This window comes from Vulpes lagopus, chromosome 7 (genome assembly GCF_018345385.1).
Source record: "Vulpes lagopus strain Blue_001 chromosome 7, ASM1834538v1, whole genome shotgun sequence".
NCBI classification, from domain to species: Eukaryota; Metazoa; Chordata; class Mammalia; order Carnivora; family Canidae; genus Vulpes; species Vulpes lagopus.
In genome coordinates, this window is record NC_054830.1 from 43,773,953 (window position 1) to 43,800,698 (window position 26,746).

Consider the following 26,746-nt stretch of genomic DNA (forward strand, 5'->3'; position numbering starts at 1 on the left):
TAAAGTGCTCTGAATAGACTTTTCTGAATTGTGTCAAGTGCAGAAGAGAGAGAAAGAAACCAAAAAATTCATCAGAAAACTAAGAGGAGAACCAGGAAATTGGAGTGTTGTGAAATTCTAGATGAGAGAGTGTCATACATAGGGATTGTCAGATGTCACTGAGAGGTCATAAAGAATGAGGACGACCAACTATATATATTTGGTGTGGTGATAATGAAGTCAAAAGTAGACTAGAAATAAATACTTTCAATAAGAGCAAAAGCTCTACTGGGTGGATGATAAGCAGCTGGGTGCAGAACTAGTTTTTGCAGATGTTATGTAATCAAAAGAGGATGTTTGGGTATACTGGAGGAGAGTGACATATTTGGGGCACGGAGCCTTACTCAGATGAACACTGGAGTATATTTATAGTCTGAGGAGCTCACACTGGTAAAGAAGGAGTTAAAGATATAAGGGAGGGGAGATGATTCTCAAGGGGACAGAGGGATATTAGATATGAAATAAATTGTTATGGGAAAGAGGGATGAACATGTCTTCTCTGACTGTGGGAAGGAACAGAGGATGGGCAAGGACACAGAGTAATAATATGAAAGAGAAAGTTGAGGACTTTCATGTAATATGGCCTTGACCATGATTTCAATAAAATGAGAGTCAATGTCATCTTTTGAAAGTGTGGATGTGGGGTAAGGGGGGCAATTGTGTGCTTCAGAGAAAGACATCTGGATTGTCTTCTGTGGTCAATACTATAGAAATTAAAATTTGGATTGTGCTTTTCATATTTTCAGTTGCTTTCACATATGTTGACTTTCCCACATATTGATTTGCTCTAAAGAGCTTTATGCCAAAAGAGGTGGTTTGTTCCAAAGGATGCATAAAGTTGTTAAAGAAAAAATGAGGCTTGACTGCTGTTAACACCAAGAAAAATGTTTTTCAGGTGAATTCAATATGTTCTGACTCAGGAAAAAAAAAAAAAAGAAAAAGAAAAACAATGTACTTTAAAATTACTATAGCCCTTTCTCATTTTCTCAAGGACTCACTCCTTCAGCCATCCCTGCTCTTTCCTAGATTGTCAAACCCTCCTTCCTCTTTTGTCTATTGGAACATTCTGGTCATCATTTCATCATCTTCCTTATCTGCTTTGCCTCCTTTTTTCTACCTCCACTCTGTCCCTAGGCGATCCTGTCTCCTTCCATGCCTTTAAATACCATCTACACTAACTACTCCCAAATGTACATCTTCAGTTCCTTATCTCCCCTGAGCAATATGGGCTTAACAGGTCCAAAACAAAACTCACTGCTGCCACCAACCTCCACCCTAAAACCTGTTCTCCCAGTTACCTCATTCTCCCTCTTGTTGCTTAAGCTGGAAACATAGAAATCATCTCTTATTTCTCTCTTTTCAACAGCCCATAAATCCAGTATATTAGTAAACTTAGAAAATTCTACATCTGTAGAATATATGGAATCTATCCCCTTTTTCCATCTGCACAGCCAGTACCCTGGCCCCACCACTATCCTCTCTTGTTGGATTATTGCAGCAGCCCCATCTTAGTCCATGAAGACTACTATAAAAAAAATTACCATAGACTGGATGGCTTAAACAACACACATTTATTTCTCACAGTGCTAGAGGCTGGAAGTCCAAGGTCAAGGCACCAGCAGATTCAGAGTCTGATGAGAGCCAGCTTCCTGGTTCCTAGACAATTGTCTTCTCACTGTGTCCTCACTTGATGGGATGAGGGAGGGAGCTCTCTGATGTCTTTTGTATAAGAGTGCTAATCCTATTCATTGGGGCTGCACCTCATCACCTGATCACCTCCCAAAGCCCCACATTCTAACACCATTACACTGTTAGGATTACAACATAAGAATGTTGAGGAGGCACAAATATTCAATCCATGACACCTCCTAACTGACTGCCCTGCTTCTATACTCACTCCTTTCCAACCTGTTCTCTGCACCATAACCAGAATGGTCTTTTTAAAACATAAATCAAATCTCATCACTAACCCTTAAAATATAAACTAAGCTGTTGACAGTGATGTTCAAGGGACCACATGATCTGACTCCTTATTTTCTTATTTCTGGGTTCTGTTTCAGTAACCTTCCCTCACAGATCTTAAGTGCCAAGATATCTAAGGTCAAGTGTATCTTCTTTCCCATTAGATCACCAATGCCTACTTTCCTCTTCAATTCCTTCCTTGTAATTTGTGATTACATATGTGTATCTTATTCTACCTGACTATTATGTATCTTTCCCATCTGATGTGTAAGCTAGATGAGAACAGGACCTGGTTTTAGTCACTGCTTTTTATCCAGCGCTAGCACAGGAATACTTCTGTGAGATTTATTCGATAGTTGTAGAATAAATGAAGAAAGAAATCAATTAACATTGCACAAAGGATTGGAGGTTGCCTACAAAAACAATACAAGCAATAGAAAAGATATAAGTAAATAATTTAGAGTGTGGGAATAATGGGAAATTATCAGTTAAAAAATGGAAAAGATCAGAAACAAAATTAGTACATGGAAATACACTCCATATAATTCATAGATTTGGATGTAGTTGTCTTACTACCTAATCAAAGAGAGAAACATAATTAATTAAAAGAGCTGTAGTGTTTATAAGATTAAAAACAATTGTTTTGCCTCATAAGAGAACTTTAAAAAAATATTCTTCATGAGGTACAATTACTATAGTAGATACAAAAAAGATTTCATAGATGTGGCAAAATTTTCATATAGTTGGCAAGTCATACATTGATAAAGGGCAAGTTAGTGAATTCCTTTCTGTGAGGTAGAGCCAACTATATACTTGGGTTTGTTTGTTTTTAATGGAGAGGCTTGACCCACGGGTAAAGTTTTTAAGTATTTACAACTGTATTTTCTAGTTCTTGGGGTAGGATTGGGGGGGACACAGACAGGGATGATGCATTTTGTGTAATGCAGTATTCTGTAATCAAGTAAGTAGGAAATGTAGGGTCTATATTTCAGACCTTCTCAGAACCCTTAGGATATTATTTGCATGGAGAATTTCCAAGAATTATGTTTCCCAAATTGGAAATGAGTTTTATTGCATAGAATATCTCAAGAGATAAGGGTTTCAGGAGGAAAAAATCTTTGGAAAACTGATCTAGGTGAATATATGTGTTCACTTACTTTAGAAATTCCATCACTAATTATCATGGACAGAATTGCACTAAGGGTTGGCTAGAAGAAATTTCAATATTGTAATTACTAGCAAGAATATGAGATACAGCTGTTCTGTTACCAATTTTACAATACCAGTTTAGACCAGATCTATACTATAAAATAGGCCAAAGAGAATCATTAAGACACATGGTGGAATGCTACCTGAAGGATGGTACAAATATGCAATTTCCATGTGAGAATCAGTGTACAGGCTTTTGAAGCATTTAGCCCATATGTGATTCCTGTCCACAGAGTCAAAGATAAGCTATGCTGGGCAAAAGCTACAAACAGTCTCAAGTTTTTCCAGACATATTTTTCCACAAGAATGTTAGGTATTATACCTGAATAGCTGAACTGAAAAGAGACCAGCTCTTTCTTTTTGGAATAATAGTATGAATGACACAAGCCTACAATTAGCTAAGGAAGAACAAAGTTTTATTCCTGGTTTCTTAAGGTGTGCAGAGGCTGAAAGTTTGAAGGTAGTCAAGCAGGAACACTTAGCAATTTCTGAGCGGTTTCATCTTCCTCTTTAATTTGGCACCCAGCAATTTATGTTGATTGGTAAATACTTGGCTATAAAGACAACAGTGGTATTCAAATCATTATACTGTGTATTTTTAGAATGCTAGATAATATTAATAATGTTCACAAACAGTTCTCTACCAAGTGGCTTGGAAGTGTTTGCTTTATCTGGAAGGAAGACACATAGTATACACTTTGCCTATGGATATATGCATTTGTATTTATGATTATATAATAATGGGATTGTGGTCCTATTGTAAAACAAAACAAAACACCATTGATGAGCTATTCCTAAGATTTCTTTACTAATCACCTTTACTTTTATTATTCAAACAACCAGAGTCACAAGGTAAGAATGTAGCCCAAAGAAAAATGAATTGTATTTTGTTTTGCTTTGTTTTCTTTTTACTGCACACCTTCAAACATCACACTTGCTGTATTAAATTTATATTAACAGTAACATTTTGTGATAGAGTAGAAATTACACTTTCCATTTTATGATTGGAAGCACTGTAACACAAAATAAAAAATATTGAACCCAAATAATGGAATTAAAGCTCAGAATACTATCCAGCCTAGAACTCAGTAAACTAGCTCCTCCTCTATCAGAGCACATTCATTTGCTCTCTAATATTTCAAAGCCAACACCCATGATGTTGATGATGGAGCTTTTATCATTTCTACTTCTCCATAAACCCATTTGGTATTTAATTGTGAATTTATACTGTGATTTTATTTCACTGAATACTGAACTCAATTAAACATCTACCAAAAACAAAGCAAAGCATAAAAGAAACTATGTATAAGCAAATAGTTTTAAATTTCAAATGGTCTTTATCCTAATTTAACAAATATTTGAGGCAACTGAATTGAAGTAAAAAAAAAAAAATACTATGAACATTCCTTTGAAGCTTGTTGGAAGCCTATATAGGCTACTGTCTTAGATTGCATAGCCTAGAAATAAACCCTGAGATGGAAAGTTGCACATAGAAGGTTTGCTGGAGAATATTTACTGGGGCTACACGAGGAAATGAGGAAATAACTGAGCAAAAGGAGAAGCTACCCGTCAATGCAGTTGCATTTGAGGCTTCAGCGAATCCCATTGGTAGTTCTAGAACTGGATTGCCCTTCAGAGTGGTTCCATCTTGAGGCAAGGGGGACTGGTCTTTGAAACCCTAGATCACCAATTCACCAGTCTCAGCCTATCACATAGAAGGGAGATAAGTTACCTTGTACAGGCAATTCCCCCACTACAGAGGGCTCTTCAGTGAGGGACATGGCTGTGAAGCTGTCAACAACCAAGACTCTTAGCCTAATACCTGTGACTTTTTTTTATGCAAATAGTGAGTTTCTTTTCTGTAGTTTGAATTGCATGAACAAAGCCCCCTTTAGTTAGCCTAACTGGATATATGCCCCTTGCCAAGAAGGTGGGTATATGTCAGCCCTGAAAATGAACGCTAAAAGAAAGGAAGAAGAATCTGTTTTACAAACATGACTACATGGATCCACATTCATTTGGAGAAGATTTGAATGACAGAAGTGTTCTCTACTATTCATATATAAGTCATAGTAAGTACACCATGTGTAGGGTCCAGAGATTCCCATCTTCCTTGAAGGAAATCTATCTTTTCATGGTCCTAAGGTCATCTCTGGTTCTGAGAAGTCAGGGTCAGATGAAGCATGAGAGATTAATAGGCTAGTGGTTTTCAACCTATTTCTACTCCCCCAGCATACCTCAGGGCTGTAACACATTTCTCTCACAGGAAATGGTTCATCACACACTAATTATAGAAGGAAGAAAAAATGGTAAAGTGATGGAGGAAAGGATCCTAGGCAGAGGGGTGCCTGGATGGCTCAGTTCGTTAAATACCTTACTCTTGGTCTCAGCTCAGGTCATGATCTCGAGGTCCTGGGATCGAACCCTACATTGGGCTCTGCACTCAGCTCAGAGTCTGCTTCAGATTCTCTCTCCCTCTCTCTCCTGTTCTCTCTCTCTCTCTCTCTTTCAAACAGGTAAATAAAATCTTTTAAAAAAACAATCACAGGCAGAATAGGATTTGAAAAATCTCTCCCAAACATTGTCATGCATGGCTTTTCAACCTATGGAACTGACTGGTTCCCCCAGCACTTTTATTATACATTTAGTAGAAAAGGGGGGTTAGATGACTCATAGCAGCTCTCACAACTAAGTGTTAGCATATACGTTCTCATGTAACAATATGTATAAACTAAAGAAACCTCTTCCCATTCTTGTACTGGCAGTAAAGCTTTATATCAAGAGTCGTATTTAAATTCTAGAAAGGTACCACCAGAAGGTCCCAAAAGTCATCCAGCCAAGAGTTCACTGAATCTGGTTTGCAAAATGGTTTTCTTTGGCAGGCATTGTATATTAGCTGGCATCATGTTTAATTTTCTTAAATTAAGTTCTAACCATTAAAATTTGGAATATGTCATGTAATCCAGATTTCTGACTTATTTTTAAAAACTGGATCATCAGTAACAGTCAGCCTGAATTTCAATAGGCAATAACTGGCTGGAGCTGAGAAACAAGTTATCTTTTTATCAGGGCATGAAATCTCCTGTTAGCCACACAACTTTGTACCTTATATTAAGATATAGTGTCAGTTGCCATTTATTATTGCTCTTGCATTATTGTTTTTCTTACATTAGAGTTAAAATAAAAGCAACATTTCTGGTATCTATTTCTCTATCAAAAAGTAAAAATAAGAAAGCTTGGCCAAAGGTCCATACATTTTAGGAAAATACAGAAAAGAGTATATTTTCTTATGTTTACAATGAATATTCTGTTTTTCATATATAAGCAAAATTTGTCATGAAAACTTATTCTTACCTGTTTTATTCATTTATATTACCCACCTAGCCCCTTTAGTCAGTGACATTTGTAGATCTAGAACTAGCTCTGTACCTTTATGTAACCAGAGACAATTTGGAAGAACAAGATGGTTTGGAATCAGACTAGCTGTGGCAGCCTAGCCAAGAGCCCATTTTCTAATACACAGCACAGTGAGCTTTTCATTTTCCCATGAATGGTTAAATACTAGAATTACTGTGTTTTGTCTTCCCTGGAGATTCTGTTAATCCACTGGTGTTTTTCCCCCTTTTTGTCTTTGTTTCATTTGTCATACTGACATGCATGACAGGTTGTCAATTATCCCTCTTTCCAGATTATATTAAAATCTGAGCATAAAAGGTCTATCCAGATCCCTCACCCATTATAAATACCAGGCATCTAACAATGCCCAAGTGAAGGTTTTCTCTGCTGTTTTCCTGAGCAGGTGGTTGTTAGCGTACCTTAGTGCTTGATAGATAAAACAGAGAATTAAACTTGCCTTTTAAAGTAGGAAATTATTTTATTCTAACATTAATGTTCATATTAAACTCCTGTGCCATTAAAGCTATCTCTTTTAAATGCATGTGCACTGGGTACATTGTTTACTCAATTTAATTTAGTGGGGGAAAAGCCTCATACAAGGAAAATGGGTGTTTGAACTGGTTTTTACCAGTCACCAGCCATGTGAATGAGAGTCCAATTAAATAGTGGCTCACTAGGACTCGTATAATAGTAACATCTGTTATCTTAATTAAACAACTTACTATATAAAGGCGCTTTCATGGCTCACTTTGTTAGAGCAGGTTCTGACCTAGCAACTCAAGGAAGGTTTGTTCTCTTTGTGGCATTTGGTTGTCGGTGATGTTCCCAGTTGGTCCCATTATGTTTTAAAACTGACAGGTTTGTGATCTGCAAACATACACATATGTTCAAGCCCACAGAACCTGGGGGAAGGATGGAACTAAAGTTCACGATGCAAAGTAGAGGAGATAAAATAAGGAAAACCCTGAGTAGGAATTATTTATATTCATGCCAGCCTACTTGGGTGTTATGACTCAAAGGAATGGGGTAGGGAGGAGGGACAAGTAATGGAGGAGGGAAAGTGATTGTCAGCCATCAGGGAAGACTCTTACATGCAGGTACTGGTTGTAGTCCTGCATCTGTATGTTTGAAATCCAATGCAGTCTAAAAACCAAAGAGATTTTTTTTCTTTTTCCTTCTTATTAATTTATTTGTTTACTTTGGGCACTTTTGCAGCAAATTCATTTGATGGCAGAAATAATCATGTAGGGATGCCTGGGTTGCTCAGTGGTTGAGCATCTACCTTTGACTCAGGTCATGATCCTGGAGTCCTGGGATCGAGTTCCACATCAGCCTGCTTCTCCCTTTGCCTATGTCTCTGACTCTCTGTGTCTCCAGTTAGTAAATAAATAAAATCTTAAAAAGAAAGAGAAGAAAGAAAAAGAAAGAAAGAAAGAAAGAAACAAAGAAAGAAAGAAAGAAAGAATCATGTACTGGATTGCGAGGTAATGCATCAGACTTTTTTTGGGAGATGTCCTGTAAAATAAGCCATGTCCCAGAGTATGTTTCTAATAAAAGAAATCTGGAATTCTAGAACACAGCTTTCTTTGAGGGTTCTTGATAAGGGGTTACACATTAGACCATTTAAAGAAGACAAACTGAATCTCAGTGATATGAAGTATCTTGCTTATGGGTAGACAGCTAATAAGCTCCTCTACTTGCTTTGTATTCACTTTAGACACGGTTTCTTCTTGCCACACCCTGGAGGGTCTTACATAGCCCAGCCGCTGCTTGTCTCTCTGACAATATCTGCCATTAGCCAGCTCTTTAATTTAGCTGTAACCACATAGGATTTATAGCTAATCAAAGATATCAGGCTTTTTTTTCCTGCCTCAGGGCCTTTGTGCTTGTTTCTCCCCCTGACTGAAACCCCCTTCTCATTGATCTTCAATGGCCCGCTTCCTCTTGTCCTACATCTCAACTGACATGCTACTTCATTCAAAAAGACCTTGCTCCCATCATGAAAACCAAAAATGAGGATATAAGAAAGAGTTTGGATATTATGAAATTTATTTTATCTGCATACCAACTAGTTTTTCTTTTTCCTGATAAGAGCATCTCAATCATCCTCTCAGGAAGTGCCTTTCCCCATTACTTGTAATCTTCCTGGATCTCTCAGTTCAAATGCTATTTCCTTACTGTGCGGGGGCATTGGGCAGGCACAGGCTGAGCCAGCCAGACTCTCTCCCTCTTCAGGAATCAGAACTTTCCTATGGGCAGGGCATGGTTAGAGTAGAGTTATTCTGATGGCAGCTCCCTGGGGATACTGCCCCTTAGATTCTAATCTAGATCCCCAGACCTACTACTGATTGCCCTTCTTCCTCAGCCCTGTTCAGGCTCTCCAGATTGTGAACTATCATACAATCCTTTCAATAAATTAACTGAAGTCCATTTCAGTTACATATAACCTAAACACTCTAACTGGTATAGGCAAACAGACGGATAATCTGCCACAAGATTTTTTTTGTTGTTTAAATCCACATAGAAAAAGAAAAGAAGCAACTCTTTAATGGCATTTGGGCATTTATCTTAGTTCTTAAAATGATTACATCTTAACACATTCAAAGTAGACAATTTGCTAACTTGAATATCTATAACCTTCTGGGGGCAGTTTGAAATATTTTGCCTCACAGAAGCAGTTGCATTTGACTTAACCACACTTACCTACCTAAATACCTCATCCAGAAGAATGGGGCTGTTGAGCCAGTGGAGATGAAGGATTTCCTGGAAGTGTTACAAATGCATCTCCTCCAGAGAGCTCTTTTCTCAAGAAGGAGAGCACACACTGGACTGTAATGCTGCCCATTCCCATGGGCATGTACTTGGCGTTCTGGTTATGACACTGGAATCTGTGAAGTTCCCTGGATGAAATCTTTTGGATGCCTTTGTGCAGACTCAGGTTATCTGGCATCTGTATCCTCACAGAATGAGTCATTGTATTTCTCTGCTTCATTGATTCTCGCTGAGGGAGATTTGGACAATGGTCCTGAACCTGCCAAATGAGTTTAGGAAGCCCCTAACACATCAGTAGCTTGTTATATAAGCATCTTGTGCTCAGCAGTTAGGCCTGCCACTGTCTGTGATGAGCACGTTCCCATCCCAATGACAGCCAGGTGGGGTCCTTTGCCCACTTCTATGCATGACATTTGAACTCAGAGATGTTGCAATAGACCTTCTTCAGCAAAATGAGTGCCTTTTGCCCTAACAGCACTGGGATAGCATTGGGGCACAATATCAAAGGCAACATGTGACCCCCCCATGGAGGTTCTCATTTGAGTTCCCCTGACAGTTCCTTCTGGGGGTGAAGGGATAAAAGATGCCCCACCATTCTTGGACGAATTGGTTTGAAGTTTGCATGAAGGCCTTACCAAATCCTTAGATGACCTAATCTTTATTTTAATAGCCCATGCACTCTTCTTTTATAGCATTTGAGGTTACAGTTACTGGTTTCCACTCTGTCTCCTGGAGAGAATTACCTGTCTTGGTCATGGTATCTCAAGCACTTAACACAGTATTTGGTGCTTAATAGATAATAAATATAAAGATTTATTTATAATTTCTCACCAGGAAACTTTCAGTCCTTCATATGTATATATCAGAATAACAAATTTGGCTCATTTCTCTATAACAGTTCCATTTATTACTTTCATTACAAATCCTCTATTGCAAGTGTCAAAATCATAATATGTATGAATGTATGCCTTTAGTAACTTTACCTTTAAAATGCTATTTTAAAATGGAGTTTTGTTTTGGAATGCCAGGATTTTAATCCCCAAACTAGCCACATGGGTCCCTGCGCTAGGGGTGCCTAGAGCAAATGGGTGGACTACAGGAAACTCTACAGACTTAACATCAGCTATGGCAAGACCCAAGAGGTTCCCAACTCTATACCTATGTGCCTGGCAGGTTCTGGGAGTCACCCAGAAAGGCTAGATGTTAACCCTGGCTTGAAGCCCCACATCTTGGAGAGAAGTCCTGCTGCCCCTGCAGTAGAGAGCTTCTTAAAGCAGAGGTAGAAAAGGAGAAGAGTAAGCATAAGAACTACTTTTTTTTTTTTTTTCCCCAAACTAGCCATATCCAAAGCCTTAGTCAGATGGTGTCATAGATATAGATGGGGCCTGTCCAGGCTCACAGCTTCCCATGGTATTTTGAACACTTAGTTCCAAAATCTCTTGCAAGCAGGCACAATTGCAGGGCCATGAAAAGGACTAGATGTGTGGAATGGAGTCCAGAGGCCCAGTTTTGCCACCTATTTAGCCTTAAACACTTAAGGCTTAATCCTTGTCTTTAAAATAGACTAAATAAGAAACATCTGTGGTGTTCTGGTAAGACTTCATTAGATGGAAAAGTGCTGGGTCAGCCCGGGTGGCTCCGTGGTTTAGCGCCGCATTGGGCTCCCTGCATGGAGCCTGCTTCTCCCTCTGCCTGTGTTTCTGCCTCTCTCTCTCCCCCTCTCTGTGTCTCTCATGAATAAATAAATAAAATCTTAAAAAAAAAAAAGATGAAAAAGTGCTTTATAAATGGTAAAGCTCTCTGGAGGCTTTATTCTATAGATTGCAAATCTACACATATTTTTTACAAAAATGAAGTTACAGTGTACCTGTTTTATGACGTGACTTATTTATTTAAGGTATATAGTAGATATCATTCCATAATGTAAATATAGAACATATTTTAATTTTTATGGCTCAATCATATGGCAAAATATGATTTTGTTAATTCACTACAAATAGTAGTTTTCAATGTTTCAGTATCTTCTTGAGAAACACTGTTTAACTTGCTGCATGAAGTTTACATCAACCACAGGAAGACTAGGATTCTGATTGAGAATTGCAGTAGAAATTAAGGGAATTTCTAAGCAGCCATATTTTGGGCACTTCCAACAGCATGGTTACAGTAACCACTATCATTATCAAGTTCTGATATGTACTAGGTGTTTTACATACACTGGATCTAAATCTCTCCAAAGTATTCCAGCTCATTATTATTATGCTCATTTTATACTTGACAGAACTAAAGCTTATCAAAATTAACTAACCTACTGATAGCCCTACAGGGTAAGTAGCAAAGCCAGAATTCATTTATAGATTTATTTGACTTCAAAACACAACCTCCATCATATCAATATCTCATGAGATCTCAAACTCAACATACCCAGATCTGACCTCATTACCTCACCCTGCCCTCAAATGCATCCCAACTGTGTACCTCATTTCTAGCAGACTACCCTAATGAGAAAACTTTCCTTCCACTACCCTGAAACCACTCTTGTTAAGGTTAATGACCTGTGATTAACAAATCTCATGGTCAGTACTCATTCTTCAATTTGGCCTCTCAGCAGCATTTGATGCACAGTGGATCACTCCTCCCATTATAAAAGTCTTACTTTACTTACTATCCAGGATGTTGGTTTTCCTTCTACACTCTGGCCTCCCTTCTCAGTGATCTGGTGTATTCGCATCTCTACAACCTCTAATCTGACCCAGTACCCAGTGTTGGGACCTCTTCTCTATCTCCTCTTTCTAGGTGTCTTATCTTCATTTAGTCTATAGCCTGATAAGCTATCTAAATACTGGGCAAATCCAAGTTTAGATCATCAGCCCAGACTTCTTCCAAAAACTCCAGAGTGGTATATTTAATAGTCTATTCAACATCTACCTAGGTTTTTGCTATCTATCCTTGTCACAAAAGTTCTAAGTCCAATATGTAAAATGTTTTTCCCATCAATGAAAGCTGAGAAAAAGCTGTCAGGCTTTGTTGGGCCTATTGATTTGAATGACATCTTCTCCAGACCACCCTGAGGAATTCATTGATTAATACAGTCATTACTTCATCAATTTATTCACTCAAATATTTAGTAATAACATCACATGCCAAGTACTACACTAAGATTCTAGATAAAAAATTTAGAACCATTTATCTAAGCAATAAGGAATTCTAAATTAAATTGATAACTTTGGAATTGCCTTTTAGTTTCTATAATACACAGTAAAAGGAAGAGTTTTTGAATTGCTCATTCCCAAATTCACTTTTCTAAAATATGCATAATTCTTTCCAAAATGGAGATTTATTTGGACGTCATAAAAGATAATTACAGCTTTATAAACCTGACCTGAGGGAGATTGAGTTTTCATTCAGAAACCTTAACTTGATTGCCTACACATCACCCAGCATACTCTGGTCCCTCTGCTTGATGTCATTATGTCAGCTTGTCTTCTAGAGAGAAAGAGGAAACTTCACTGAAATGAACAAGGTCTTTCACCTTTTCCCTTTGGGTTACATGAAGAAGCTATTTATGAGAGTTGTCCCCCGGTGCTCATTGGGAACTTGCAAAAGATCAATTACTACAGATGGACAGTATGTCTGGTCTTTCTCCCCCCTTTTCACATATTAAATTGTCACTATGTCAAATGTCTTGTCATCAAATATGGTGCTGCAAGGAAATTGCAATTATATTTATCAGTTTTTTTTCTCTGACCTTTGGATTTCATTCAGTCTACAGAGAATCCCTCTAGGTGGTTTAGAGAACATGTGTCATCCAAATCAATAGGCCAACAACACCAGACTCCTTCCTCTTTTCACTGAGGGGGAAGGCTGTTCATGTATTAGATTCAGAACTTTTTATGCCTAGGATGAATAGCAAAGACCTATGGCTTCAGTGCATTTAATCTTGTAGTGTAATAACATTATAGTCATGTAGTCTAGGTCTAGTGAGTAATTACAATAATACCATATGGAGTTTTCTAGTGTTTTCATCCTCTGTGCCTGTACTAATTTTGAGCTTGTCTCTGGATGATTTTGTTTAGATTTTAAAATCTTGGCTTTTGTTTTCTAATTATTTTCTCTCACCACAAGAATTCCTACTGTCAGAATTTAGCAAGTTGTAAAACTGATGTTTAACCATACACCCTCTCCCTCCCCCCATCACTTGGAATATTTTGAGGGGACTCCTGGCAGATAACAGCAGGTAGGTTCTCCAGCGGTGCAATCTAATTTTAATATTGGCGAAAGCAGAACTCATCAAGAAGGCAAATCTGCCATGAAAAGTCTTATAAAACATTCCAAAATTAAATGGACCATTACAAAATAGTAGGCAGAGGAGAGACAGCCAGGTGCTCACCAAAATCTAATAGCTGAACTTTAAAAGTCACACATAATGAGCAGACTAGATGCAAAATCCACCTTAAAGATAAAATATTCCTCAAGACTCAAGTCTGAAATACATATAAATCTTATTTACTAGCATAACTCAGCTATCACCACAGTAAATGATTCCTGTATGGATTAGTCAAGTGGAGTATATTAGACCACTTCTCATTGCAAGTGACAAAATAAACAGACTCAGCTGATCTTTCCATCATGTTGACTCCTTCTCCTCATGGCCAAAAGTGGCTGCAGCAGCTCCAGACCTTAAAACTGTAGACATTTAATTACAGAAGGAAATAAGAATTATTTTCCACAAAGTCCAAGAACAGTCTCACTGCAGATCATTGACTCAGATTGGGTCATGTGATCATCCCTAACCAGTCACTATGACCAGAAAACATTAAATTCTGTGATCATTATAAGCCTGAGTCCCATGTTTCACTCTAAGGTTTAGTAGTGAAACCTAACAAAATCATATGGCTGAGACTAGAAGAGGAGTGAATTTTCAAATGGCTATTTTTAGAGTTAGAACCAGTGGATGCTAGGCACAACTGCCTATACAAGAAGGTATGGAAGATAGGGTGGAGAAGTTTGAACCCATGTGTATAGTGGTGGGAACATAAAATGGTGCAGCCACTATGAAAAAAAAAGTATGGAGATCTCTCAAATTTAAAATAAGATACCATGTGATCTAGAAATTACACTAATAGGTATATCCTCAAAAGAACTGAAACAGGGACTCAAACAGGTTAACTAAGAAAAAAAAGGACACAAATCACCAATATCAAAAATGAAAAATGTTATCCAAAATATACAAAGAACTCTTAAAACTCAACCAGAAGAAAACAAACAACCCAACTTTAATGAGCCAAAGGCCTTAACATACAAGAAAAAGACCTACAAATGGCAAATAAAAATATGCTCCAAATTAAATGTCATCAGAAAAATGCAGATTACAACAATAATGAGATAATACTACACTATAATGGCCAAAATCTCGAATATGACAAATCTAAATGCTGGTGAGGATTTGAAGCACAGTAACTCTCTTTCATTACTGGAGTGAATGAAAAAATTGTGCAGCCACTTTGAAAGATGGTTAGTGGTTTCTTACAAAACTAAACATGCTCTTACCAAATGATCAACTAATTCCACTCCTTGGTACTTACTCAGAGGAGCTTAAAACTTAAACCTACGCAAAAACCTGTGCACAAATGTTTATAGTACCTTTATTCATAATTACCAAAACTTGGAAGCAACAAAGATATCCTTTAGTTGTAGGCTAATGGATAAACTGTACATCCAGATAATGGGATATTACTTATTGCAAAAAATAAATGAACTACCAAGCCATGAAAAAACATAGAAGAACATTAGTTAATTGTGTATTGCTAAGTCAAAAACGCCAAAATGAATAGCTACACAATTGTGATTCCAACTACATGATATTGTGGAAAAGGCAAAACTATGGAGAGTAAAAACATCATTGGTTGCCAGGGTATCAGACTATAGGAAATCACCAGCATAACTCAGACTGTTAAATCCGCATAGCAGCCAGCCTAGCATTTTCTCTGCTACCTTAGCAATGCAGTCCTTTAAGCTTTATTGTAAACAATCTGTATTTTTTTAAATTATCCCTGTCATTACTTCCCCTGGTACAACTGTGAGTAATAAAAGGAAGACAGATACTGAGTCTATCTCAAGAAGCATACAAAATATGAACATTATAATACACTGTAGAGAGCAAGAACTCTATTTTTTTTAAAGATTTATTTTTTTTTATTTGATGGAGGGGTGCAGAGGGAGAGGAAGAGAATCTCAAGGGAGAGGAATCTCAAGGGAATCTCAACTCAAAGGAATCTCAGCTCAAAGGAATCTCAAGGGAGAAGAGAATCTCAAGAACCTCAGAGAAATAAATAAAAATTTGTTTATTTTAGAGAGCAGAAGAGGGAAGCAGAGGGACAGGAAGAAAATCTCAAGAGAGCCTGAGGCGGGGCTTGATCTCACAACCTTGAAATTGTGACCTGAACCAAAAGGAAGAGTCAGATGCTCAACAGACTGAGCCACCAGGTGCCCCAAAAGCAAGAACTCCTTTAAGAAACACTGAAATCAAGGGCTGAAAGAATGCAGGGGAAGCAGAAAGAAATTCAAGATGGGAGAATCAGAACAGTCTTCATAAAAGAGAGAACACCTAAGAGGTGCCTTACATGACAAGGAAGCAGTACATTTGTGCAGGAGGGTGTGGTGAGGTATTCCATGCATTCCATGAGTAAAGTGAAGCAACTAAAGCTAGAGCTAGGGAATCTAAATTTTATGAACTTCCGGATTCCTGCATAACTTCAGAGCAACTGGCATAAAGATGAAAAAGCCATTTCATTGATTATTTTGCCCAAACAACTTGTTTGACAAAAATTATCTCCCTATGGAACAGAAGAGTCAGCAGTCATTTGATTATCCATACATACACCTACAGATAAAGTCACACATGTAATGAGAGCAGGTAAGGCATTAATTCAAATCAGAGCTCTCAGTGTCTTTGCCAGAGCCTTTCTCTGGATCACAGTGCATAAAATATATAAGTACTTATAGTTAGCTATAAACTATTCCTTTGTGCATTGGAATAAATATCATTACAGGAATGACTACAGCAATATCTTGACATCAATAAAAGAATACAATCCTTTGAAGTCCTTTTAGGTCCAGGAAATTAGCTTCTAGGGGGAAATATTTTAAAAACAAGAAGTTGGGTAATATTTTCAGAGCAAATTTTCAGGAGGCAGTATATTTCAGTTATGTCCACAATATCTGTAGTGGACCTGTAAAAAGCTCTTTAAAATTATCACTACCTAATCATATTTCAATATGGTGGGACCAGAAAATTCTCAAGTCTATACGAGCTGTTTGTGAATTCTTCAGAATGGTTATAATTTTGATAGCCCTTTTCACATTTATTCCTCTCTACTAACTGTGTGAAAATCATTGAGGAGCTATCTCTTGGATTAGAATTGGTATATACAAGTCTAATTATTATTTTTAAATAAATCATTTTCTTACCATTAGATGGAATATCTAGTCCATACCACATTTAACTGAGAGAATTGATCCTTTATTTTGGGACCCATATTAAATTGTGAGTGACTGATTTATCAAAAAGAAATCTTCAGCTCATTAGAAATCATTTGGGATCTATAGAAATCTTTTGGTTTCCTCCAGAGGTAAATTTCCCCCAAAGACTTTTAACACCTATTAATTCTTTGTCTCACAAGTTTGAGAACATGCTGTCAGTTCAGAGAAAATGGATAAGAAAATGTTAAAACCAGCTTAAATAACTTTCTAGTTCTATTTAACTTTGGTACAACTTCAATGAAAATATTTCAAGTCAGCATTTCAAATTCAACTGCCAAGGCTCAGGTAATATTTCCTGGACTCAATCATATGGGCATGAAACACTGCAGCTATATCTTCAAAGTCCTTTGAAAATCTGTCTCATGATATCTTTAGAAGAAAATATTCCAAAATGAAATGAAGAACTTCATTTTCAGCTGAATTTTCTCTACATCTGTCACCTTCTTAGGTGTGAGTTCTGAATTTTAAAATATTTCTCTTTTGAACCTGTAGATTCTAAAAGGCTACATCCCTAGTGAAAATTGGTTTGAGATAATTCCCTGAAAAACTTTTGTTGAGGTGTACAGTTGTCACTTTGGTTCACATAGAACCAGGAGGATGTAATAAGTAATAATGACTAATGCCCCTTTAAAAGATAGAGCTTCTCTGTTTTCTCTTGTTCACAGGTGTTTTAAATGTCTGTAGGTACTTTATGAAAAATGCTCATGCCTTAAATAAATATAAGTATTCCTTTTTGGTACTATACTGTCTCTCTGAAAAATAAACAAAAATCATTGAGGCAACTTACATTGTAGGCTATATACAATAGGACTTTTATATACAACAGTAAGACCATGTAGAAGGGAAATGCATGCATTAATGATTTAGCTAAGTAATATTAATATTTTGAGCTTCCTAGTATTCTAAGCCAAGAGGGAAAACAGTGAGCTACTATAAAGTTCATTATCTCAAGAATATTCTTGAAAAAATAAAAACAACTTTCTCTTGATAATAAATTTACTACTTGAACCTAGTAGCAGATTGACTGCAGTAATGTCTCCAATTTTTTTACTTTGCCTATATCCATGCCCTTTGGCAATGCCTTCCCACTTTGATTCTGGGCTTGGCCATATGACTTGCTTTGGCCTGTGCACTATTAGTAATATTGATGCAAGCAGATACTTTAAAACATGCTTGTACCGGGACATCTGGGTGGCTCAGGGGTTGAGCATCTGCCTTCCACTCAGGTCGTGATCCCAAGGTTCTAGGATCAAGTCCCACATTAGGCTCCCCACAGGGAGCCTGCTTCTCCCTCTGCCTGTGTCTCTGCCTCTCTGTGTCTCTCATTAATAAATAATACAGTCTTTTAAAAAAAAAAACATGCTTGTACACTGGAGCTTTTCTGCCACTGCTTTTCAAAACCTGTCATTGCCATGCAAATACAACAGTAAAGGAAGCCTGCTGGATGAGGGAGAGACACATGGCCCAGTCACCCCTGTTACCCCAAGCAACATTTAGCTGACCTGCAAACTCATGAACAATTATACTTGTTGTTTTAAACAGCTAAGCTCAGGAATTATTTGTTATGCAATGATAACTAACTGATACAGATCATCATATAAGGGATATTTAGTAATGCAGTGGATGGTATCTTGCATGGTAGTTTTTCAGCAACTACAGAAATATCTTCGATATAACAAATGACAATCATTGAAAACATATCTTACATAAAAATAAACATACTTTTTATTTGCCTCAGTGACCACTATTTAAAATGTTTGAATTCCTGCTGGAGATAACATACCTCTGAACCAAACCACCTTGTCATTAGAAAATAGCCATTCTTTCAGTCATGCACAGCAACCATAATTAATGGATGGGGAAGCAAAGGCTATTCTGACTCTCTTCAAGGCTGTAAATGAGGCCTGGAGATGATGAAATTACCAGACGGTGGTTTAGCCATGGTATCCTGCTCCGAAGGTGAAAACAAAGCCATCTGCACACAATGACCTTTGGGAAACATTTTATAAAGGTAAATTAGTCTTTAAAAAAAGAGTCCTTTTTCAATCCAGTTGATACTTGAAAATTTTGCATTTATACTTTTAATGGCACTTCTTATAAAAATCTGTTGTCTTATTCTTCATCAAAGTCTATTTCAGCTTGCAAAAACATGCCAAAAACAATTAATTTGAAAGCTTAAGTTATACAAAAAATGTCATTTGAATCCCAAGAATTATTGAACCTTTGAACCTTAAAAATCACTTAGGCCATTCCCTTCTGTTTCCTCAATTCCTTCCAATAAAGGCCTAACTTGTCTAGCTCTCTTCTGCTAAAAGAAAGAAAGAAAGAAAGAAAGAAAGAAAGAAAGAAAGAAAGAAAGAAAGAAAGAAAGAAAGAAAGAAAAGAAAGAAAAGAAAAAGAAAGGAGGGAGGGAGGGAGGAAGGAAAGAAAGAAAGGGAAAGGGAAGGGAAGAAGGAAGGAAGGAAGGAAGGAAGGAAGGAAGAAAGAAAGAAAGAAAGAAAGAAAGAAAGAAAGAAAGAAAGAAAACACCAGTAATAGAAACTCATGCCTTTTCATGGAGACTAGTACCCCTTAGGGAATTTTTATTTATTAAAATGTTTATCCATAAAAAGAGTTTATATCATTTAGTTTTAAGCCAGCTTCCCGGTGTGGTACAGGAGAAATCCAAGCTTTCTTTCTATAACATTCTTCCAAATATTTGAAGACAGCAGCTCTCCTTACCTCAGGTTCACCCAAGTCCTTTGTTTGCCCGGCTAAATGTGTCAGCGTTCTTTGGTTGCAATTAACAGAAATAACTCTAGCTAACTCAAGCAAACAAGAATTTTATTGGAAGGATATGAGGGACTTAAAAAATCCGTGGAAGAAGCAGGTTTAAAACTAAATGGGCCCAAGGTAGCTCTCTGGGGCTAGGAAATAGGAAATGCAGAAGCTGTTTCCTTTACAGGAATAGTTTGATCAGGCTGTCACTGCTGACTTAACCTCCAATTATGTTAAGGCTCTTTGTCCTGCTATTCTAGAGGAACATGGTTATAAATAAGGTGGCATTTGTGCCAGGGCACAGAGGAAGAGGGAGCCCCTGACTACGGCCCCACCACATTGGATCCAGTGGCAAAAGATGTCCTCAAAAGAAAATGTTAATCAAAAAGGACAATGGATGCTAGATAGTCAAAAAACAACAGACACAGATATTGAGCACCATTCTTTCATTCTCATGTGAAGAGGCATTAGGTCCCATCTCTCTTCTTCCCACGGGTCATCTAACATCCTGGGCTGTTCTCTTCTTGCACGGTGTTTAGTATGATCAGCATAGAGTGGAGTAGGGCTAACCTTTCCCGCATTCTGGATGCTGTGTATCTATTAATGCAACCTACAGTTATGTTCACATTCTTGGCAATCTCATCATTCCATTGATTCACGCTGAGTAGAAGTCACCTGAAATTTAGTAATTACTTTTCTCACTGTTCCTCTAGTCTATGCTCTGTTTTCTTCCATCATGAGCATATTTTTTCCTCTGCCAGTATACACTCTTCTGCTTTCTGTTACCTCCTTGTTTCTCTTGGTTAACTGTTATACTTCAGATCTCAGTGGCATCATCATTTACTTAGACCCCATCCCCCTTATTATAAACTCTTATAATGAATACCATGTACTTCTCCTTTATAGTAGCTATTATGATATAATTATACATTTATACATATGATCATTTGTCTTCACATTTTGTAGAAATAAATACTAAATTTCTTACTAGATGACCTACCCAAGCTTTAGCAACCAAACTTATCTTTTATCTCACCAGCCTTCTTTCTGTTCCTGGAGCACACAAATCTATCATATTAGTGTCTGTACTTTATTCTTAGTGCATATTGCTCAACTGAATTATCACATTCATATATTTGCTTTATTGTTTATCACCCCCTAAAATTTAAGCTCCTGGAGAACAGTGACATTATTTGTCTTATTTACTGCTACATACTCAATACCATAGTGAAGATTTCAGAGACCATAGTGAATACTCAAGAACTATTTGTTGAATTAATGAATGTAAGAATAGTTACCTGTAGAATAAATGATCTTAATCCAAAGAGTGTAAGTTCCATGAGGCCAGAACTTCATCAGCTTGGCTCACCATTGCCTTTCTAGTGCAGTGCCAGGCATACAATAAGTTCTTTTTACACATCTCCTTAACAAATGAAAGAATATCATATTTGCACTATTAATACATTAGATGACATTCATAGAGACATTTATATTTATCCCTATTAACTGTAATTTACTATAATATTCAGCCTAACATTCCAGATGATGGAGATCAATTAGGAATTTGATTGTCATCCAAAATGTGGTTTCTGCCTCATGATAGGACCCTGACTGATTCTCAACTTTATGTCATCTGGAAAGCAATTAGCATGTTATCCTTGCCCTCATCCAAGTGGTCAACAATCTTATTGGAGAAATTTGGCCACTATCAAGATTGCATCTACGTAAGAAAATTAGACCAGGAACTAGCAATATTCTAGTCCCATCAATTAGTTTTGAGCGTTTAGTGTGAATAAATCAGACTCATTTCCCATCAAATTGACTTAGTAGTTGTGTTGACTCTTTCATCCATCATCGTCTGAGAATTGAAAGACTTGAGTTAAAATTCCAAGTCTGCTAATAAGTAGTTTAATGTTTCTCTAATTTTAAGGAGCATGTGAATACCTAGAAATCTTATTAAAAGAAAGACTTTGATTCAGAAGGTCTAGGCTGAAGTCTGATATTCTGTAATTCTTACAAGCACCCAGATATTACAGTGTTGCTGATCCATGGACCAGACTTTGAGAAAGGACCAGGTAATCCTGGCTAATAATGATAAACACCATCCCCTCCCTTATGTTCACCAGTTTTGTTCTAAAATTCCACATACTAGTGAAATCATAAGAGGAGGAAAAATAAAATAAAATAAAATAAAATAAAATAAAATAAAATAAAATAAAATAAAATAAAATAAAAACAGAGAGGGAGACAAACCATAAGAGACTCTTAATTACGAGAAACAGAGGATTACTGGAGGGGGGACAAACAAGGGGGATGGGGTAACTGGGTGATGATATTAAGGAGGGCAAGTGATATGATGAGTACTGAGTGTTATATGCAACTGATGAATCACTAAATAATACCCCTGAAACTAACAATACACTATATGTTAACTAACTTGTATTTAAATAAAATCTAAAATAATAATAATAATAATAATAAACACCAGACTTATACAAGTATAGCACTTTGCAGTCTTCAAAGCACTTTTTTGTAAATTAATTTTTTAAAAATCACTACAATAACCCAATGTTTCATTTATAAAGAAACCAAGGCTTAGGCATCCCTGGGTGGCGCAGCGGTTTGGCGCCTGCCTTTGGCCCGGGGCGTGATCCTGGAGACCGGGGATCGAATCCCATGTCGGGCTACCGGTGCATGGAGCCTGCTTCTCCCTCTGCCTATGTCTCTGTATCTCTCTCTCTCTGTGTGTGACTATCATAAATAAATAAAAATTAAAAAAAAAAAGAAACCAAGGCTTAGAAAACTTGTGATTTGTCTATAATTGAATATCTAGTTAAATAGCACAACTGAATATTTAACCATGTTTCTCCAAAAACAACAGTGATTGTTCCACTTTACACAGGACTTCATGTCACCTCTCTGGGCCTCATTCATTCGTTCATCCAAAATGAATTTACTTATGCTTCTCTACACATCAGGCACTGTAATAGGGGCTGAGGATATGGAAATGAATGAAGCAAAGGCCATACTATGGTTTTTGACTTGCAGATTGAGTGTCCCCTCCTAACAGTAATATTCTATGATTATATAAAAGTGTTCCATATTTACAAAATGTAATTATAGAATGAAGGCATTATCTTAGGCATCATTTTCTACCTGCATGGCCTCAAAATTAATAAACTCAAATTTAGCTGATTATTACCTCTATATAAAACTTCTTCCCGTATTCTCTGATTGCAATCAAGCATGTCTGAACCTTCATTCATTCCCCACTCACATCCATCCAATCAGTACCTAATTCTCCTTCTAAATTGTCCTTCTGTGCTTTTTTTTGTGTGTGGCCATCCTGGCCACAGCTGCCTTAGTTCATGTTCTTTGTATCTCTTGTCTAGTCTAACAGCATCCAATTGCAGTTTCTGTAATGATGGAAATATCCTGTATCTGCTCTGTCCAATATAGTAGCCTCTTGCAATATGCAGCTAATGAGCACTAGAAAGGTAGCTAATGTAACTAACAGATTGAGATTTAAATTTCATTATATTTTAATTAATTTGAATTTAAGTAGCCATATATGCTTAGTAGCTATCTCATGGACAGCATACATCTGGACTCCTGTGGGAGTTTCCTACGAGGTTTCATTGCCTTCCATCTTGTACTCAAAGTCATGTCTTCATTCATTCGTCAGTGTGATCTTTCTAAAATGCAAATCCTATGGTATCCCTTCCATACCTAAGTCCCTTTACCTAGCATAAAGTCTTTGCTTCTTTTTTTTAAAGATTTTATTTATTTATTTATTTATTTATTTATTTATTTATTTATTTATGAGACAGTGTGCCCGTGCATGCACAAGTAGGGGAAAGGGCAGAGGGGGAGGGAGAGGAGAGAATCCCAAGCAGACTCTGAATTGAACCTGGAGCCCGAAGGGGGCTCAGTTTCATAACCCTAAGATCATGACCTGAGGCAAAACCAAGAGTCCAGTGCTCAACCTTAGTAAGCCACTCAAGTGCCCCTAAAGTCTTTGCTTCTAACAAGACTTACAGGACTCTGTGACCTAGGCCTTTGCTGAATCCTCTAGACCCTTTTGACTCAGAATGAACGCCTGACCAGAATGTATCACCTTTCTGCATAATTTCCTTTCAACATATGTATAGAACTCCTACATATCCTTGAAGAATCATTGTGTGTCCATGAAAACCTTTCATAATTCACTCCCACCAAGGACCTCCACTATATATTTTCAGAATACCCTATGACTACATATATCCTCTGAGTTAACCACATTATCTAATCTGTTACTTACTGATGGTGATCTGTTATATACTGATTAGATAACATTTATCTAATCTGATATTTACTGTGGCAATAACCACATTATCTAATCTGTTATTTACTGATGGCAATGATGTTTCTTGAAGGCCAGGGACTATTTCCTATTCATCTTTATTGCCTAAGAACCCACCATGATTGGTAAATACTCATAGTCACTGAATAAAGGTGAGAATAAAAGAAGGAGAGAAAAAAGAAAGAAAGGAAGAATTAAACCAGATTATATAAATATTTCTTCTTTAATCGTGGCTGTTCACTCTTTGGGAATTTCAGTTTTCCAGTTAACTTTATCTACTAACCATTGACAGCTGGTATAAATCCAAGCTGGACATGTTTTTTGGATGGCTTTCCTATAAACAACTGATATTTTGAATTTAGTTTCAACTGTATAAAATAAAAGACATTATGTCTTCTCTACATAGCCAGATTGTTTCAATAAGCCAAATTGTTTTTCCTTTTGCTACAGTGTCTGAATCTGACTATGTGGACTGGTGATACAATCATAGACTTTAAAAGCCGGAAAACAGTCCCACTCCATCATGTTTTAGAGGAGGAAACTGTACAACTTGCTAATGATGAGTCAGTAAATGAGTGGTGAATTCAGTCAAACCTTTGATGTATAGGGACTCATTCTAAAAGTCAAAGTCTGGAAGGAAAGATATTTTACAAATACCTATTTCAGAAGAATTTGTAAAACACACACACACACACAAAACCATAACAATGATTTTGATGAGATTCAACATAAAACAAAAGTTACAAAGTTATGCCACCTTTTATACTTCACATCCTGTCAGTGAAAAGTAGGATGGGTCATCTGTCTTTGAACCATGACCATTTTCAGTTGGGTGTTAAGGGAAGTCTGCTTATCTCAAAAGCCCATGCCTTTGGGCTTCTGTTCAGATGGTATCAGCTGGAACAAATAAGCTGAGATTGCATTTGCTGTTTTTCTGCACTAATCTCAAGAACAGTTCCAAAAATGGTTTGTCAGCAGCCGAACCGAGTGCAGAATCTGTGGGCATGTACATATTTCTCTCACAAGAAAATCACTTTTTAAGTTTCTTGGAAGTTGATTACAATATGCTTTTTTTCCCCTCCTCAAAAGTAAGATAAGTATCAGAATCTATCATTTTGTACTTTGGAATGTATTCCTAAACAGATAAAAAAGTACATCAGCACTGAGAAAAATGTGGAAGAGCCAAGCTAAATGTATAGAGGATATAATCTCTCCAAAGAACTCTGTCACATGTAGACAAAGTGAGGTGAAGAACTGAGCTGTTATCCAGGGAATTTGTCTGGTTTGGGTCATGAACTTGACAGTGCAGACGTCCTCTTCCCAAATAATTTGTGCCTGTTTTTTCTGAAAAACTGAAATAGCACTAACAACAAAATGTGAACCCTGTATAATTCTGTTATAAGGCACAAAAGTATTTCAGTGTTAAGTCACCAAAATGGAAGCCAAACACTTGTATGTCTCATCCAATCAAGATCACTGTGAATTATTTTAATACCAGTCACTTCTCAGAACAGCCCCCCAGTAGTTCCACCACCAGCACCATAGAACAAACATGTTTTAATACAACCTCTCTGAGTCATTACTGCACCGTATTTTGAACACAAAGATGAAAAGAACTCTATTTCAGGAGCTCATAGCCTGGTGAGGAGGTAGGTAGGGAGTGGGAAGTAAGAATCAGCCTAAGTACCCATTTGACCCCCTCCATTTGTCATGTCACTCATTTGATGTATCATCTGTTGACATGCAGATACTATTTTTTCCCTCTTACCAGTAGGACTGTATTTGTCATGACTTTTTGAGTTGCAGATGATAGAAACCCAACTTAAGATATGCCTGGGTGGCTCAGCGGTTGAGCACTGCATGTGGCTCAGGATATGATCCTGGGGATCAAATCCCTGAGAAGAGCCTGCTTCTCTTTTCCCTCTGCCTATGTCTCTGTGTCTCTCATAAATAAATAAAATATCTTTTAAAAAAAGAAGAAAGAAAGAAATGCAGCTTAAACTGCCTTACAAGGGATTTTTAAACAACTTCATTGTGGTCTAATTTATATGCCATAAAATTCAACCATTTTAAGTGTATAGCTCAATGAGTTTTAATAAATTTATAGAGTTTCTCAACTGTAACCATAATCTGGTTTTAGACCATTTTCATCACCCTTCAAGGGGAATTTCCTGGTTCATGGATCTGAAAATTTCAGAGTTTGGTCTATGGTCTATGGGGAATATCACCAAAACTTAGTTTCTCTTGGTTTCTTTCTTGGGCAAGCTATTCTCCACTATGAATGACAGATGACCCCTGGCAAATCATCTACCATTTTAGTAACTAGCAGAAAATGTTTACCCCTTTTCCAGTTTTTTAGCAAAGGTCTTAAGATGATAAGCCCCAAATTATCACCTTAAAAAGTGACAAGTGACCTAGAATAAGTGACATGCATAACCCTAAACCATTCACTTTAGTCAAGAGCATGTGATACTCTCATCGGCCATTCTTGATACACATGAATTCCTCAGTATCTAGATGATGGTGCTATTACCACCCAAACTATGTGGTCTGAGAGTGGAAGCTTCCAAAGGAAAATCAGGATTATCAGGGATGGGTACTAGATAGGCAATACAATAGATGTCCATTCCATAGGACAACTGATGAGAGCAATGTTGCTTCTTTCCTTTTGAATTCCTTTTAGTGGTTATCACAGTGACTTTTATAGAGCAAGTGCTCAGGAAATATCTG

The 26,746-nt window shown here is 37.1% G+C and overlaps 1 protein-coding gene across 11 annotated transcripts in view; it reads left to right on the forward strand.

The window, feature by feature from the left end:
- CNTN4 (contactin 4) overlaps positions 1–26,746 on the forward strand; it is a 913,336-nt gene that overhangs the window by 797,817 nt on the left and 88,773 nt on the right. The gene's annotated exons all lie outside the window — the stretch shown is intronic.